Raw genomic sequence first — 18,519 nt, forward strand, 5'->3', positions numbered from 1 at the left:
CACACCTCAACAAACAAAAAGCAAATAATCCAATTAAAAAATGGACAGAGGAGACATAAACATGAGCGACTTCTTCATGAATATATCCCCACAGGCAAGGGAAACAAAAGCGAAAATGAACAAGTGGGACTATATCAAGCAAAAAAGCTTCTGTACAGCAAGGGACACCATCAGTAGAACAAAAAGGTATCCTACAGTATGGGAGAATATACTCATAAATGACAGATCCGATAAAGGGTTGACATCCAAAATATATAAAGAGCTTACACGCCTCAACAAACAAAAAGCAAAAAATCCAATTAAAAAATGGGCAGAGGAGCTGAATAGACAGTTCTCTAAAGAAGAAATCCAGATGGCCAACAGGCACATGAAAAGATGCTCCACATCGCTTGTCATCAGAAAAATGCAAATTAAAACCACAATGAGATATGATCTCACACCAGTAAGGATTGCCATCATTGAAAAGATGAAGAACAAATGTTGGCAAGGTTGTGGAGAAAGGGCAACCCTCCTACACTGCTGGTGGGAATGTAAATTAGTTCAACCATTGTGGAAAGCAGTATGGAGGTTCCTCAAAAAACTCAAAATAGAAATACCATTTGACCCAGGAATTCTACTTCTAGGAATTTACCCTAAGAATGCAGCACTCAAGTTTGAAAAAGACAGATGCACCCCTATGTTTATCGCTGCACTATTTACAATAGCCAAGATATAGAAGCAACCTAAATATCCATCAGTAGATGAATGGATAAAGAAGATGTGGTACATATATACAATGGAATATTACTCAGCCATAAGAAAAAAACAGATCCCACCATTTGCAACAACATGGATGGAACTAGAGGGTATTATGCTCAGTGAAATAAGCCAGGTGGAGAAAGACAAATACCAAATGATTTCACTTATATGTGGAGTATAAGAACAAAGGAAAACTGAAGAAACAAAACAGCAGCAGAATCACAGAACCCAAGAATGGACTAATAGTTACCAAAGGGAAAGGGACTGGGAGGATGGATGGGAAGGGAGGGACAAGGGCAGGGAAAAAGAAAGGGGGCATTATGATTAGCATGTATAGTGTTGGGGGGGCACAGGGAGGGCTGTGCAACACAGAGAAGACAAGTAGTGATTTTACAACATCTAACTACACTGATGGACAATGACTGTGAAGGGGTATGTGGGGGAACTTGGTGAAGGGCGGAGCCTAGTAATCATAATGTTCTTCATGTAATTGTAGATTAATGATACCAAAATTTAAAAAAAAATAAATATCACAAAAATAAATAAATAAAATACTAATAAAAAAAAGAAAAAAGAAAAAAAAAAGGGCAGAGGAGCTGAACAGACACTTCTCCAAAGGAGAAATTTAGATGGCCAACAGGCACATGAAAAGATGCTCCACATCACTAATCATCAAAGAAATGCAAATTAAAACCACGATGAGATATCACCTCACACCAGTCAGGATGGCCACCATCCAAAAGACAAACAACAACAAATGTTGGCGAGGTTGTGGAGAAAGGGGAACCCTCCTACACTGCGGGTAGGAAGGTAAACTAGTACAACCATTGTGGAAAGCAGTATGGAGGTTCCTCAAAAAAAACTTCAAGTAGAAATACCATTTGACCCAGAAATTCCACTCCTAGGAATTTACTGAGAATGCAGCAGCCCAGTTTGAAAAAGACATGTGCACCCCTATGTTTATGGCAGCACTATTTACAATAGCTAAGAAATGGAAGCAACCTAAGTGTCCATTAGTAGTAAGTGTCCTTTAGTAGATGAATGGATAAAGAAGACGTGTTATATATACACAATGGAATATTCAGCCATAAGAAGAAAACAAATCCTACCATTTGTAAAAACATGGATGGAGCTAGAGGGTATTATGTTCAGTGAAACAAGCCAGGCAGAGAAAGACAAGTACCAAATGATTTCACTCATATGTGTAGTATAAGAACAAAGAAAAAACTGAAGGAACAAAACAGCAGCAGACTCACAGAACCCAAGAATGGTCTAACAGATACCAAAGGGAAAGGAACTGGGGAGGATGGGTGGGAAGGGAGGGACAAGGGGTAAAATGGGGCATTATGATAAGCTCACATAATGCAGGAGGTTGGCGGGGGCACGGGGAAGGCAGTATAACACAGAGAAGACAAGTAGTGATTCTATAGCATCTTACTACACTGATGCACAGTGACTGTAATGGGCTACGTGGTGGGGACTTGATAATGGGGGGAGCCTAGTAACCATAATGTTGCTCATGTAATTGTACATTAATGATACCAAAATTTAAAATTAAAAAAAATTTTTTTAAAGCATAGAACATTTAGAAGAAAAAAGAAAAGTACCATGATATCTTGAAACTCAACTGTTTAGCTATTTAAAATATAAGTGGACTAAATACCATTGTTAAAAAAAGAAAAAAAGAGTGCTACATTTGGGTCACTTCAGTGACCTACTGAGACTACCCAGGATACAGAATCCACTTGGGTGCTCAAAAAGGAGGGTAAAAACTGAAAACCCTCACTTCCTGAAGCCACCTGTGGCCCCCCTGGCCTTCTAAAGACCAATCCAGGATCTAGACTCCGAAGGTCAGGGACTTTCCAATGTCAACCCTGCAGGTGACAGTGTTTATGGCATTGTTTTCTTCCCACTGTTTATATCAGTTTTGTTACTTTAACCTCTTGGTACCATGCACAGGGAAGACATATGCAGGGAGGGGCAATGAGAGAGCAGTAATTTACCCCAAGTCACTCAGCTGATGATTCCGTGAGCTGCCTGCATCTCCTCACCTGGCATTCCTGAGCACACTACCTCCCATTTCTCCTGTTGAGCCCGTGCTGCAAATTCTCTCTCTCTCCTGCTTCTCTGGGTCTTCTTTACACTCCCTGGGATGCCTGTCAGGTGGGGCTTAACGGAGTCCCCAAGGAGGGCACTAGAGGGGATAAAGATGGGGCTGAGAGGGTGGTAGAGACAACTCTGGGGAGCAACCAGGGTAGCCAAGGATTTTTGGCCTTTCCATACAATTCAGAACCCACAAATTACATATATGAAGTGCCAATGAGAGGTGGGAGAGCAGTAACAACATGAGCTAGGCATGGCCCTGCCCCAAGAAACCTAATGAAAGATCACTCGCCACCTTTGCCACACATGCCTCTGGTTAGCAGCCCTTGATCCGGGGTTTACTGAGCAGAAAGAATGCCTCTCCTGTGAGGCAAAGCAAACACGATGCTCGCAAGGTGAGCTTTCTGAGCCCTCAGGCCACTTCTTTTTATACCTGCTCACTGGTGGCTTTAAGCCACCTCTTGCTGTCAGAGGACAAACCCCAAACAAGACGTTTCATACTGAAGCCAAAAGCAGTTCTCCAGCTCTGACCCTACCTACCAATGTAGGACATCCTGGACACCCCAAGCACCTCTCATCCTTTCCGGGACATCTCATGGGGGTATCTGGTAGGTATTTGTGTGTCCCCTCACACACGCATTCCTTTCTCCAACTCCAACTCCCATTCCCCACCATGATAGGTACTGCCCCAACCTTGAAGGCCTGAAGGCCCCAGAAGGTGCCTCCACAGTCCTGTCTCCCACTCTTATGCTTGCAGGCCAGCAGCAGCTGCTCTGCTATGCCCAGAACATGAACACAACCCACCTGCTGATGCATGCTCTGCAGAGAACCCTCAATCACCCCACAGTCCAATATTGGGCCACTGTGTAGGTCCCCAAGCACTCCTAAATTCTTAGAGGAATGTCTTGGAGGATGACGTGTGGCCTCACTGGGCTGAAAACTGCCCATCAGGGTTGGTGTTATGCCTAGGATCTGCCCCTCCAGCCCTCCAGGCAAACTCAGACGGAGCCTGGATCCTGAAGAATTGGGTTTGGTCTGCAATTCCTTACATACTAGAGTGTGAGGCCTAGGGTGTAGGGGAATCCCAATATATTTTTTTTATTATTTTGGTATCATTAATCTACAATTATATGAGCAACATTATGGTTACTAGACTCCCCCCATCAAGTCCCCCCACACATACTGCATTACAGTCACTGTCCATCAGCGAAGTAAGATGCTATAGAATCACTACTTGTCTTCTCTGTGTTGCACAGCCCTCCCCGTGCCCGCCCCCAACACTATACATGCTAATCGTAATACCCCCTTTCTTTTTCCCCACCCTTGTCCCTCCCTTCCCACCCATCTCCCCAGTCCTTTTCCCTTTGGTAACTGTTAGTCCATTCTTGGGTTCTGTGAGTCTGCTGCTGTTTTGTTCCTTCAGTTTTTTACTTTGTTCTTAAACTCCATAGATGAGTGAAATCATTTGGTACTTGTCTTTCTCCGCCTGGCTTATTTCACTGAGCATAATACCCTCTAGCTCCATCCCTGTTGTTGAAAATGGTAGGATTTGCTTTCTTCTTATGGCTGAATAATATTCCAATGTGTGTATGTACCACATCTTCTTTATCCATTCATCTGCTAGTGGACACTTAGATTGCTTCTATTTTTGGCTATTGTAAATAGTGCTGCGATAAACAGGGGTGCATCTGTCTTTTTCAAACTGAGCTGCTGCATTCTCAGGGTGAATTCCTAGGAGTGGGATTCCTGGGTCAAATGGTATTTTTAGTTTGAGTTTTTTGAGGAACCTCCATACTGCTTTTCACAATGGTTGAACCAATTTACATTCCCACCAGCAGTGTAGGAGGGGTCCCCTTTCTTCACATCCTCACCAACGTTTGTTGTTCTCTGTCTTTTGGATGGTGGCCATTCTGACTGATGTGAGGTGACATCTCATTGTGGTTTTAATTTGCATTTTTCTGATGATTAGTGATGTGGAGCATCTTTTCATGTGCCTATTGGTCATTTAAATTTCTTCTTTGGAGAAGTATCTGTTCAGCAACTCTGCCCATTTTTTAATTGGATTATTTGCTTTTTGTTTGTTGAGGTGCGTGAGCTCTTTATATATTTTGGATATCAACCCTTTATTGGATCTGTCATTTATGAATACATTCTCCCATACTGCAGCATGTCTTTTTGTTCTATTGATGGTGTCCTTTGCTGTACAGGAGTTTTTCAGCTTGATATAGTCCCATTTTTTCATTTTTGCTTTTGTTTCCCTTGCCCAGAGAGATATGTTCATGAAGAAGTTGCTCATGTTTATATCCAAGAGATTTTTGCCTATGTTTTTTTCTAAGAGCTTTATGGTTTCATGGCTTACATTCAGGTATTTGATCTATTTTGAGTGTACTTTTGTGTATGTGATTAGACAATGATCCAGTTTCACTCTCTTGCATGTAGCTGTCCAGTTTTGCCAACACCAGCTGTTGAAGAGGCTGTCCTTTCCCCATTGTATATCCATGTCTCCTTTATAATATATTAATTGACTGTATATGTTTGGGTTAATGTCTGGAGTCTCTATTCTGTTCCACTGGTCTGTGGGTCTGTTCTTGTGCCAGTACCAAATTGTCTTAATTACTGCGGCTTTATAGGAGAGCTTGAAGTTGGAAAGCGAGATCCCCCTGCTTTATTCTTCCTTCTCAGGATTGCTTTGGCTATTTGGGGTCTTTTGTGGTTCCATATGAATTTTAGAACTGTTTGTTCCAGTTCTTTGAAGAATGCTGTTGGTATTTTGATGGGGATTGCACTGAATCTTTAGATTGGTATAGGCAGGATGGCCATTTTGACAATATTAATTCTTCCTAGCCAAGAGCATGGGATGAGTTTCCATTTGTTGGTGTCCTCTTTAATTTCTCTTGCGTGTCTTGTAGTTTTCAGGGTATAGGACTTTCACTTCCTGGGTTAGGTTTATTCCTAGGTATTTTATTCTTTTTGATGCAATTGTGAATAGAATTGTTTTCCGAATCCCAATATATTTTAAGCCCTCCTTCAATTTCTCCTCCTGGAATGTACATAAGTTTTAGCATCAGAGGGGCAAGGCTACTATGGGAGACTGGAACATAAAACCACACCATGCTCCAACTACCTTCATTAGGGATTTTAATCAAACCACTTTTCTTTTAATCATATATTGAACAGATTTGCTTTTCTAATTTATTTTTTCTTCATCCAAAGTTTCTACCTTTGGAAACCATCCTGAAATAGCTCCACCAGTGGAGGCAGTTCTCCACTGCCATGTTGTGCTTTCATATTCCCAATCGTCCATTCTCAAGAGCCTTTCCTGTACAAAAATGAACCTTTAATAAGAACAGCTAACATTTACTGAACACACTGTGTGTGTCAGGCATGGTCACCTGACCTCATCTGAGCCTTGCAACCACCCTGTGAGACAAGCAGTAATAGTATTCTCTCCACTGTACAAATCATGTCCTTGTTCAGGTAAATTTAGTGACTTCCCCAGCATCACAGAACTGGTCAGTGGTGCAGCAAAAATGCTTACTTCTCTATATGCTCTCAGGATCCACCTCCCAGTTTAATTCAGAGAAAACACTGGGCAGGATACAAACACAGTGATAATAATAGCCCATGATAATAATAAAAAGTATCCAAGTATTCCCCATGTGCAACATGCTTTTAACATATTCTTTCATTTGACCATTTGGCAAGGTATATACTTATCACCATTTTACATATGAGGATCCTAAGGACAAGACTGAGCAATATCCTGACCCTATGGGGGTGTCATTGACAACTTGAGCTCTGGAGTCCCACTGCCCAAGTTCAAATCCTGACTCCCCTACTTATTAGTTGCTTGACCTCAGATTTAATCTCTCTAAAACTTCATTTCCCAATCTACACAATAAAACAATGATAGTACTTATTACAAGATTCAATGAATTAGTATGTGTCAGATGCTTAGAACTGTCCCTACTGCATACTCAAGAGTTCAGTAAGGTGCACTATTATTATTCTAAAGCCCATGCTGTTTTTCATTAGATTCTTCTGTTTCCCAATCTTTACTGAGAGAAAAGAGTAAATCACACATTAAAATAAATAGGATTATTTTACTGCAATGATACAAAATGCTTGAATAAAATGAAGAGAACAACAGTCCAAACTCATCTATATTACAACTCTCCCTGAATGTTCTAAGGGCAGTGAAGCCAATGAAACAAAGGCCCAGGAAAAGCAGGGCTCATGATGAGTATGAGATACATTTAAACCTCTCCTTCTTCCACCCTACCTTCTTCGTTTCCCTCCTCACCAGGCTCTGAAAGGTAAACTCATTATTTTGGCTTTGCAAAGACAAGTCTGCTAAATGCCCACATTCATTATGTCTTGGTAGGTTAGTCACTTGTCTGGTACAGGTCTAGAAGTCTGTCTGAAGATCTGGAGTTGATACCTTGCCCAGCTTTTTACTATGTGACCAGGCATAAACCCCCTAATTCCTGAGCTTCTGTTTTGCCACCTGTGAATAACAGTGGATGTGAGCATCAGGTTAATAATTTATATTAAGTAGATGTTTTGCAGACCATAAGTCACAGTGCAGGGGAGCAACTGTGTCCCTTTCGCCTGGCAGTATCTTGGGTCTTGGTATTACCAGCGGTCACACTCAGGAGAGAACCACAAGCCTCCTGAACATATTCCTTAAGAAGCTTAAGTCACCCTCCTTGGGCACCTGGAGTCAGACCCTCCTTGCTGAACAAGATTTTAGCAGTGGCAGAGTGTGAAGGAGGGGGCGAAATGTGGAAGCAGAGAGGATGGGGCTGGGGGCATAACCCTACCAGGTAATTCATTTGGAACAGTCCCATGCCTACTGGGGTAGACCAGAGAACAGGTCGGCTACCACGCAAGTTCAAACCAACCTCCCAGGCTGAGCAACTTGACCCCACTTTAGGGAAAGCTCACATAGGGTAGGATTTAGTGAAGGAGGAGTGCTAAAGAACACACATCGCTGTGAAAATGCCCCCAGCCTGCTCTAGAGCAGCAAGCACGCACTTAGGAACACAAAAACTTACCATTTACTACCAAACCACGGGAGCCGGGGCCTCTTCCAAAAGGGCTATTACCAACGGCGAGAGCGGCTGGAGCGCATCTGGGTTCCCTGCGAACACCACGTGCGTACGTGACCAGGGACGTCGCCGAAAAGCAGCCCAGAGGTGCTGGGCAGACGCCTGCGGCGAGGGCGCTCCAAGGGCTGACCGGAGGGCACACGTGAGAAGACGCCAGCCCGGGGCGAGGAGAGGATGGCGGAGCCCAGGGCTCAGGCTGTGGCACGGCAGGCCCAAGGGCGGGCGCCACGGTGCTCCCCAGCGCTGACGCTCACCTGCGTCCGGCACTTCCGATGACTCTTCAGCGGAAGTCTCTTCGCAGCATAAGTGGCCGTAAGGCAATTTTGCCTTAAAAAAAAAAAATCACAACAAATAAAAGAGGGTCCTTCATTAAAAAGGGCACGATGAAACATGAAAAATGAGCAACAAAATTTAAGATTTAATTCAAAATACAGAATACTTGAATACATTCAAAGTGCGTAGATAATTCATGGCAATACTGTGCAAATAACCGATTTTATGTTGTGGATGGTATGAAAGCACTTGTCTTCGAGTCCTTTGTTCAGCATTACACTTTTTATCTAGTTGATTCATCTCTTCCTTAGGCATCCTACTTTCTCTTTTTTCGCTGAAACTTCCTCCTTCATTAAGAGTGGTATCCTTTCCAAACACTACTGTGTGTGCTGACAGCTGACCTCTGTATTGCCTTTTGGAAGCCTCTGCTCTCTACCTTTTGTCATAGTGTCTGTCACATGTCCAGTGACAGACGTTCAAATGCTCTGTAGGAAATGTGGGTTCAAAACTGCGCCAGTATAGACCACAAGGGCTAAAATTAATATGATATAAAAATGTGAGTATTGAGGGGACAGAGCCAGGATGGCGGCATGAGTAGAGCAGTGGAAATCTCCTCCCAAAAACACATAGAGCTATGAAAATATAACAAAGAAAATTCTTCCTAAAATAGAGACCAGAGGACACAGGACAACATCCAGACCACATCTGGGACTGGGACCCTGTTGCTAGGGAGGCAGGGCGGCGGGACCAGTGAGCGGGTGCCTGGGACCGGTGCCTGAGGACAAAGATTATCGCGCGTTTTTCCCTACGGGACCGGTGGGCGGGTGCCTGAGACCGGCGCCTGAGGACGGAGGAAATCGCGCGTTTTTCCCCCTTTTTTTTCTCTTTTTGGCGAGTGCTTTTTGGAAGCCTTAAAGGGACAGGGACCCCGGTGCTAGGGAGGTAGAGCACCAGGACCGGTGACCGGGTGCCTGGGACCAGCGCCTGAGGACAAAGAATATCGCGCATTTTTCCCTGCGGGACCGGTGGGCGGGTGCCTGAGACCGGCGCCTGAGGACGGAGGAAATCGCGCGTTTTTCCCCTTTTTTTTCTCTTTTTGGCGAGTGCTTTTTGGAAGCCTTAAAGAGACAGGGACCCCGGTGCTAGGGAGGCAAGGCGGCAGGACCAGTGAGCAGGTGCCTGGGACCAGTGCCTGAGGACAAAGAATATCCTGTGTTTTTCCCTGTGGGACCAGTGGGCGGGTGGCTGAGACTGGCGCCTGAGGATGGAGAAAATCGCGCGTTTTTCCCTTTTTTTTTCTTTTTGGCAAGTGCTTTTTGGAAGCCTTAAATGGACAGGGACCCCGGTGCTAGGGAGTCAGGGCAGCAGGAACAGTGAGTGGGTGCCTGGGACCAGCGCCTGAGGAAAAAAAAAAAAAATCGCCTGTTTTTTCCTTTTTTTCTCTGTTCCCTCTCTCATTGTTGCTGTTGTTGTTTTGGTTTGGAGAGTGCTTTTTGGAAGTCTTAAAGGGGCAGGACAGGACACTTAGACCAGAGGCAGGGAATCTGGGGATCTCTGGGCACTCTAACCCCCTGGGCAACAGGGAGCACAGAGGCCCCTTACGGAGATAAATAGCCTCCCGGCCACTCCCCTCCAACAGGGCTCCACCACTTTGGAGGAGCAGCACCAGCCAGGCCACGCCCACAGCAACAGCAGAGATAAACTCCATATCAAACGGGCAGGTAGCAGAAGCCCTGTCTGCGCACAGCTGACAAGCATAAGCCACTAGAGGTCGCTATTCTCCCAGGAGAGGAAGGCCACAAACCAACAAGAAGGGAAGCTCTTCCAGCGGTCACTTGTACCAGCTCTGCAAACGATCTCTATCACCATGAAAAGGCAAAACTACAGGCAGACAAAGATCACAGAGACAACACCTGAGAAGGAGACAGACCTAACCAGTCATCCTGAAAAAGAATTCAAAATAAAAATCATGAACATGCTGACAGAGATTCAGAGAAAAATGCAAAAGCAATGGGATGAGATGCAGAGAAAAATGCAAGAGCAATGGGATGAAGTCCGGAGGGAGATCACAGATGTCAGGAAGGAAATCACAGAAGTGAAACAATCCCTGGAAGGATTTATAAGCAGAATGGATAAGATGCAAGAGGCCATTGAAGGAATAGAAGCCAGAGAACAGGAACGTATAGAAGCTGACATAGAGAGAGATAAAAGGATCTCCAAGAATGAAACAACACTAAGAGAACTATGTGACCAAGCCAAAAGGAATAATATTCATATTATAGGGGTACCAGAAGAAGAAGAAAGAGGAAAAGGGATAGAAAGTCTTTTTGAAGAAATAATTGCTGAAAACTTCCCCAAACTGGGGGAGGAAATAATCGTACAGACCATGGAATTACACAGAACCCCCAACAGAAAGGATACAAGGAGGACAACACCAAGACACATAGTAATTAAAATGGCAAGGATCAAGGACAAGGAAAGAGTTTTAAAGGCAGCTAGAGAGAAAAAGGTCACCTATAAAGGAAAACCCATCAGGCTAACATCAGACTTCTCGACAGAAACCCTACAGGCCAGAAGAGAATGGAATGATATACTTAATGCAATGAAACAGAAGGGCCTTGAACCAAGGATACTGTATCCAGCACGACTATCATTTAAATATGATGGCGGAATTAAATAATTCCCAGACAAGCAAAAGCTGAGGGATTTTGCTTCCCACAAACCACCCCTACAGGGACTGCTCTAGATGGGAGCACTCCTAAAAAGAGCACAGAACAAAACACACAACATATGAAGAATGGAGGAGGAGGAATAAGAAGGGAGAGAAGAAAAGAATCTCCAGACAGTGTATATAACAGCTCAATAAGCGAGCTAAGTTAGGCAGTAAGATACTAAAGAAGCTAACCTTGAACCTTTGGTAACCACGAATCTAAAGCCTGCAATGGCAATAAGTACATATCTCTCAATAGTCACCCTAAATGTAAATGGAGTTAATGCACCAATCAAAAGACACAGAGTAATAGAATGGATAAAAAAAGCAAGACCCATCTATATGCTGCTTACAAGAAACTCACCTTAAACCCAAAGACAAGCATAGACTAAAAGTCAAGGGATGGAAAAACATATTTCCGGCAAACAACAGCGAGAAGGAAGCAGGGGTTGCAGTACTAATATCAGACAAAATAGACTTCAAAACAAAGAAAGTAACAAGAGATAAAGAAGGATACTACATAATGATAAAGGGCTCAGTCCAACAAGAGGATATAACCATTCTAAATATATATGCACCCAATACAGGAGCACCAGCATATGTGAAGCACATACTAACAGAACTAAAGAGGGAAATAGACTGTAATGCATTCATTTTAGGAGACTTCAACACACCACTCACCCCAAAGGATAGATCCACCGGGCAGAAAATAAGTAAGAACACACAGGCACTGAACAACACACTAGAACAGATGGACCTAATAGACATCTATAGAACTCTACATCCAAAAGCAACAGGATATACATTCTTCTCAAGTGCACATGGAACATTCTGCAGCATAGACCACATACTAGCTCACAAAAAGAGCCTCAGTAAATTTCAAAATATTGAAATTCTACCAACCAATTTTTCAGACCACAAAGGTATAAAAGTAGAAATAAATTCTACAAAGAAAACAAAAAGGCTCACAAACACATGGAGGCTTAACAACATGCTACTAAATAATCAATGGATCAATGAACAAATCAAAATAGAGATCAAGCAATATATAGAAACAAATGACAACAACAACACTAAGCCCCAACTTCTGTGGGACGCAGCGAAAGCAGTCTTAAGAGGAAAGTATATAGCAATCCAGGCACACTTGAAGAAGGAAGAACAATCCCAAATGAATAGTCTAACATCACAATTATCGAAACTGGAAAAAGAAGAACAAATGAGGCCTAAAGTCAGCAGAAAGAGGGACATAATAAAGATCAGAGAAGAAATAAACAAAATTGAGAAAAATAAAACAATAGCAAAAATCAACGAAACCAAGAGCTGGTTCTTTGAGAAAATAAACAAAATAGATAAGCCTCTAGCCCAACTTATTAAGAGAAAAAGAGAGTCAACACAAATCAACATAATCAGAAATGAGAATGGAAAAATCACGACAGACTCCACAGAAATACAAAGAATTATTAAAGACTACTATGAAAACCTATATGCCAACAAGCTGGAAAACCTAGAAAAAATGGACAACTTCCTAGAAAAATACAACCTCCCAAGACTGACCAAGGAAGAAACACAAAAGTTAAACAAATGAATTACGAGCAAAGAAATTGAAATGGTAATCAAAAAATTACCCAAGAACAAAACCCCGGGGCCGGACGGATTTACCTCGGAATTTTATCAGACACACAGAGAAGACATAATACCCATTCTCCTTAAAGTGTTCCAAAAAATAGAAGAGGAGGGAATACTCCCAAACTCATTCTATGAAGCCAACATTACCCTAATACCAAAACCAGGCAAAGACCCCACCAAAAAAGAAAATTACAGACCAATATCCCTGATGAATGTAGATGCAAAAATACTCAATACAATATTAGCAAACAGAATTCAACAGTATATCAAAAGGATCATACACCATGACCAAGGTGGGATTCATCCCAGGGATGCAAGGATGGTACAACATTCGAAAATCCATCAACATCATCCACCACATCAACAAAAAGAAAGACAAAAACCACATGATCATCTCCATAGATGCTGAAAAAGCATTTAACAAAATTCAACATCCATTCATGATAAAAACTCTCAGCAAAATGGGAATAGAGGGCAAGTACCTCAACATAATAAAGGCCATATATGATAAACCCACAGCCAGCATTATACTGAACAGCGAAAAGCTGAAAGCATTTCCTCTGAGATCGGGAACAAGACAGGGATGCCCACTCTCCCCACTGTTATTTAACATAGTACTGGAGGTCCTAGCCATGGCAATCAGACAAAACAAAGAAATACAAGGAATCCAGATTGGTAAAGAAGAAGTTAAACTGTCACTATTTGCAGATGATATGATACTGTACATAAAAAACCCTAAAGACTCCACTCCAAAACTACTAGAACTGATATCGGAATACAGCAAGGTTGCAGGATACAAAATTAACACACAGAAATCTGTAGCTTTCCTATACACTAACAATGAATCAATAGAAAGAGAAATCAGGAAAACAATTCCATTCACCATTGCATCAAAAAGAATAAAATACCTAGGAATAAACCTAACCAAAGAAGTGAAAGACTTATACTCTGAAAACTACAAGTCACTCTTAAGAGAAATTAAAGGGGACACTAATAAATGGAAACTCATCCCATGCTCATGGCTAGGAAGAATCAATATCGTCAAAATGGCCATCCTGCCCAAAGCAATATACAGATTTGATGCAATCCCTATGAAACTACCAGCAACATTCTTCAATGAATTGGAATAAATAATTCAAAAATTCATATGGAAAAACCAAAGACTCCTAATAGCCAAAGCAATCCTGAAAAAGAAGAATAAAGTAGGGGGGATCTCACTCCCCAACTTCAAGTTCTACTACAAAGCCATAGTAATCAAGACAATTTGGTACTGGCACAAGAACAGAGCCACAGACCAGTGGAATAGATTAGAGACTCCAGAAATTAACCCAAACAATTATGGTCAATTAATATTTGATAAAGGAGCCATGGACATACAATGGCAAAAGAACAGTCTCTTCAACAGATGGTGCTGGCAAAACTGGACAGCCACATGTAGGAGAATGAAACTGGACCATCGGCTCACCCCATATACAAAGGTAAACTCAAAATGGATCAAAGACCTCAATGTAAGTCATGAAACCATTAAACTCTTGGAAAAAAACATAGGCAAAAACCTCTTAAACATAAACATGAGTGACCTCTTCTTGAACGTATCTCCCCGGGCAAGGAAAACAACAGCAAAAATGAGCAAGTGGGACTACATTAAGCTGAAAAGCTTCTGTACAGCAAAAGACACCATCAATAGAACAAAAAGGAACCCTACAGTATGGGAGAATATATTTGAAAATGACAGATCCGATAAAGGCTTGACGTCCAGAATATATAAAGAGGTCACACGCCTCAACAAACAAAAAACAAATAACCCAATTAAAAAATGGGCAGAGGAACTGAACAGACAGTTCTCTAAAAAAGAAATACAGATGGCCAAGAGACACATGAAAAGATGCTCCACATCGCTAATTATCAGGGAAATGCAAATTAAAACTACAATGAGGTATCACCTCACACCAGTAAGGATAGTTGCCATCCAAAAGACAAACAACAACAAATGTTGGCGAGGCTGTGGAGAATGGGGAACCCTCCTACACTGCTGGTGGGAATGTAAATTAGTTCAACCATTGTGGAAAGCAGTTTGGAGGTTCATCAAAATGCTCAAAACAGACCTACCATTTGACCCAGGAATTCCACTCCTAGGAATTTACCCTAAGAACGCAGCAATCAAGTTTGAGAAAGACAGATGCACCCCTATGTTTATGGCAGCACTATTTACAATAGCCAAGAATTGGAAGCAACCTAAATGTCCATCGGTAGATGAATGGATAAAGAAGATGTGGTACATATACACAATGGAATACTACTCAGCCATAAGAAGTGGAAAAATTCAACCATTTGCAGCAACATGGATGGAGCTGGAGAGTATTATGCTCAGTGAAATAAGCCAAGCGGAGAAAGAGAAATACCAAATGATTTCACTCATCTGAGGAGTATAAGAACAAAGGAAAAACTGAAGGAACAAAACAGCAGTGGAATTACAGAACCCAAAAATGGACTAACAGGTACCAAAGGGAAAGGAACTGGGGAGGATGGGTGGGCAGGGAGGGATAATGGGGGGGAAGAAGGGGGGTATTAAGATTAGCATGCATGGGGGGGAGGGAGAAAGGGGAGGGTGGGCTGCACAACACAGAGAGGACAAGTAGGGACTCTACAACAATTTGCTAAGCTGATGGACAGTAACCGTAATGTGGTTGTTAGGGGGGACCTGATATAGGGGAGAGCATAGTAAACATAGTACTCTTCATGTAAGTGTAGATTAAAGATTAAAAAAAAAAAAAAAGAAAGAAAGAAAGAAAAGAGGGATTACTCCTTGATAGGATAAAACTATTGGTAAATCAAAGATCAACGCATGCTTTAAATATCCTTAATGTTGATCACTTAAAGGGTGTCAGATGATCAGCTATGGAAGTACTCTTTTCTGATAATAGTCCTTTCTCTTAATAAAAAAAAAAAAAAAATAGCAGTCCCTGTGTGCTGACCTCCAGTGAGTTCTGCACAGTGGTATGGAGGGCATGTCAAAGTGTGGGCAAAGGGTCTGTTTGTTTCTATGCAGAAGATCAAGGCCTAGCTTGGATACCCAGAAAATGAACTAAGATACGATATGAGGAGGAGCTTCCGGCATCAGCACTCTCTGGAGGACTCGTGCCGGGGGATGATCATCAAAAAGCCTCCACAGGGATCCGGGCGATGCTGCGGTTGTGGCTGCGTCCACCCCACCGTGTCCTGGACTTGCCATTAGAATGAGGAGGGAGATGTCTAGGCTGGCATGTGCATACAGTGAGACAACGAATTTGACCGGATCTGTACTGTTGGAACTCAACCAGGAGTTGGGAGGGGTGCAAGTTGTAGCACTCCAAAATCTTATGACTATAGACTATCTACGGTTAAAAGAACATACGGGATGTGAACAGATCCCAGAAACGGGCTGCTTTAATTTGTCTGATTTTTCTCAGACTGTTCAAGTACAGTTGGACAATATCCATCATATCATAGACAAATTTTCACAAATGCCTAGGGTGCCTAAATGGTTTTCTTGGCTTCACTGGAGATGGATGGTAATTATAGATTTGCTATGTTTATGTCACCGTATTCCTATTATGTTAATATGTGTGTGCAAATTAGTTGGTAGTTTAAAACCTATACATGCTTAAGGTACTCTACAAGAAGATATGTCAAAGAAATAATCAATTCTCCCATGTTTTCTTCCATATGCTACCTCTACAGCTTTTCTTCTTCCTTCCTAATTACAACCCTTAAATAGAATTCGTGCCTCATATCGAATTTACCGAGTATCATAATTCCTCCAGGTGGTAAAGATACCTCGAGACAAGTGCTGGGCATAGAAGCCACAGGGCATAAATCTGCAAAGAAGTAAAAAGCTAACCTTTTCAAACAATATGGCTTCTCTCTCACGTACCAACTTTACATTTCCCTGTATGGCCCCGGAAGATGGCTGGTTAGCCAGAGACGAGTAAGATTCCTCAAGGGAAGAACAACCTAAGACAGGCACAGTCGCAGGGGGGCCATCAGGTGAGAAATTGGGGATCAACAGAGGTGAGGCTCAGAACCTCATCCCCCCTGCTCTGAGAGAAATCTGCATCCGTGGATGTTTTGCTGCCCTTGTCTAGCTTGGATTAATACTTAGTCCATAGGCACACACCTGATCATCTACATTTGCCCTCTTACAGCACTAAACTATGTTTTCTACCTTTATCTTGCATCTACCTACCACTTCAGCATTTTATTAAAAATAAAAATAATAATAATAATAATAGTAAAGGGAGAAATGTGGGATCAACATATAAATCAAGTATAAAAATCAAACGAATATTCATATTTGACCTGATTGTTTATAGTTCATAATGCGTGATCAAAACCGAAAGTTTCTGTGATGAATGCCCTTGTACTGTTCACCATGTAAGAACTTATTCACTATGTAAGAATTCGTTCACCATGTAAGAACTTGTTCGTTATGCTTCAGAAGATTGGAGACTGACGAGAATTAGGCTTGAGATGGATTAATGATTGTACATTGAGCATTGACCCCCCTATACTGAATTTTATTGTTGTTAACAACCATTTGATCAATAAATATGAGAGATGCCCTCTCAAAAAAAAAAAAAATGGGAGTATTGAGTAAGTGAAGAGATGAAGCCAATCTGTCAATCAGTGATAAAACCAACAAACCGTCAAACCAAGCCAGTTATTTTTTCTCTTAGAGCAAAATTACCTTACAATTAGATCTGCAGCAAAGATGCTTCTGGGGAAACTACCTAGCACCACCAAAACGGCCCCCTCACTACGCCTACCCACAAAGTCACCATTATGCTCCTCCCCAAAGTGCTTCCTTTCAAACCCTCAGGGAACCCACACAGTCCACAAGAATGTCTGCTAACCCTGCTGTCATACTGGCTGCTCCGTACATTAGACTCACCACCTGGGGACAGGCCCACGCATCCCAACCCTCACCCCTCACTGAAATGCATGCACCTGTGAACAAAACTCCACCAAATAAACTTGAATATCTAATGACTTTATTTACCAATTCAGCTCTGAAGGGCTACAGAAAGGGAAAAGTTTTAAAGGCAGGGCAAGGAAGTAATAACAAAAAGGATTCATAAACAGAAAAAATGAGGTCACTTTGATTTGGAGACAAAAGGGTTTTGTTAGGTGAATTATCTCATCTTCCTTTGGGGGATGGTGAGGACACATATGACATTATCGTATTGGTGCTGATCAGGAAATTCCCGAATTACTACATTTCTGGGGCATGTTGAAATTGCAATTAGATTAGGTACTAAACCCAAACAGTTTGGTGACTTAGCCTAGAAGAAGTGACTCCATGTTGGGGCTATGTTTTTCTTTTTAACAGAGAAAAGGGCAGCCTGTGCCATTCCTCAACTTAATGCAAATGTCAGCCATCACACAGAGCTAACACAACCCTGTTCAGGATCAGAAAAAGGCAAAACCAAGTGAGTGACTCTTACCAGCCCACCTGTGAAAAGGGCCGCTAGCAGGCCAAAGTTTTCAGACACCATGGACCAGTTCTCATAGCCAGTCCATTGCTACATTACCACTGTCATAGCCTTGAGTACCTATAGGGGACTGCATGTGGTACAGACCATCAAATGACGTCTTGGGATTATAATCTAACCCATACCTGTGGGAGGCAGAGAGACCAGAAAAGCTACAGAGCTGTTCTTAAAACATCAGGTGATAAACAGCTTTCAAAATCCAGAATTGAACTGCATGGAATATGTCCCAGCTTTCTGCATTTCTAATCCTGGGTAACACCTCCTTCCACTTTTTTGCTCTCCCAGCCCTTCCCCCAGTTTTTATGACTTAATTCCCCGTATTAAATCCCTCTCTGTTTGAAATACCTAAAGTGACTTCTGTTTTCCTGACCAAACACTTACTGATGAACCTTCTTCAATTTCTTTTCTTTTGGACATTTGTGTCAAT

At 42.2% G+C, this 18,519-nt stretch overlaps 1 long non-coding RNA gene across 1 annotated transcript in view; it reads right to left on the reverse strand.

Annotated features, from left to right (window-relative positions):
* LOC140845203 (uncharacterized) overlaps window positions 1–18,519 on the reverse strand; it is a 44,875-nt gene that overhangs the window by 11,965 nt on the left and 14,391 nt on the right. Inside the window, exon 3 of the long non-coding RNA XR_012123976.1 lies at window positions 7,899–8,279. This is a non-coding gene — a long non-coding RNA (uncharacterized lncRNA). The remainder of the gene's footprint in view (window positions 1–7,898; window positions 8,280–18,519) is intronic.

This window comes from Manis javanica, chromosome 2 (assembly GCF_040802235.1).
Source record: "Manis javanica isolate MJ-LG chromosome 2, MJ_LKY, whole genome shotgun sequence".
NCBI classification, from domain to species: Eukaryota; Metazoa; Chordata; class Mammalia; order Pholidota; family Manidae; genus Manis; species Manis javanica.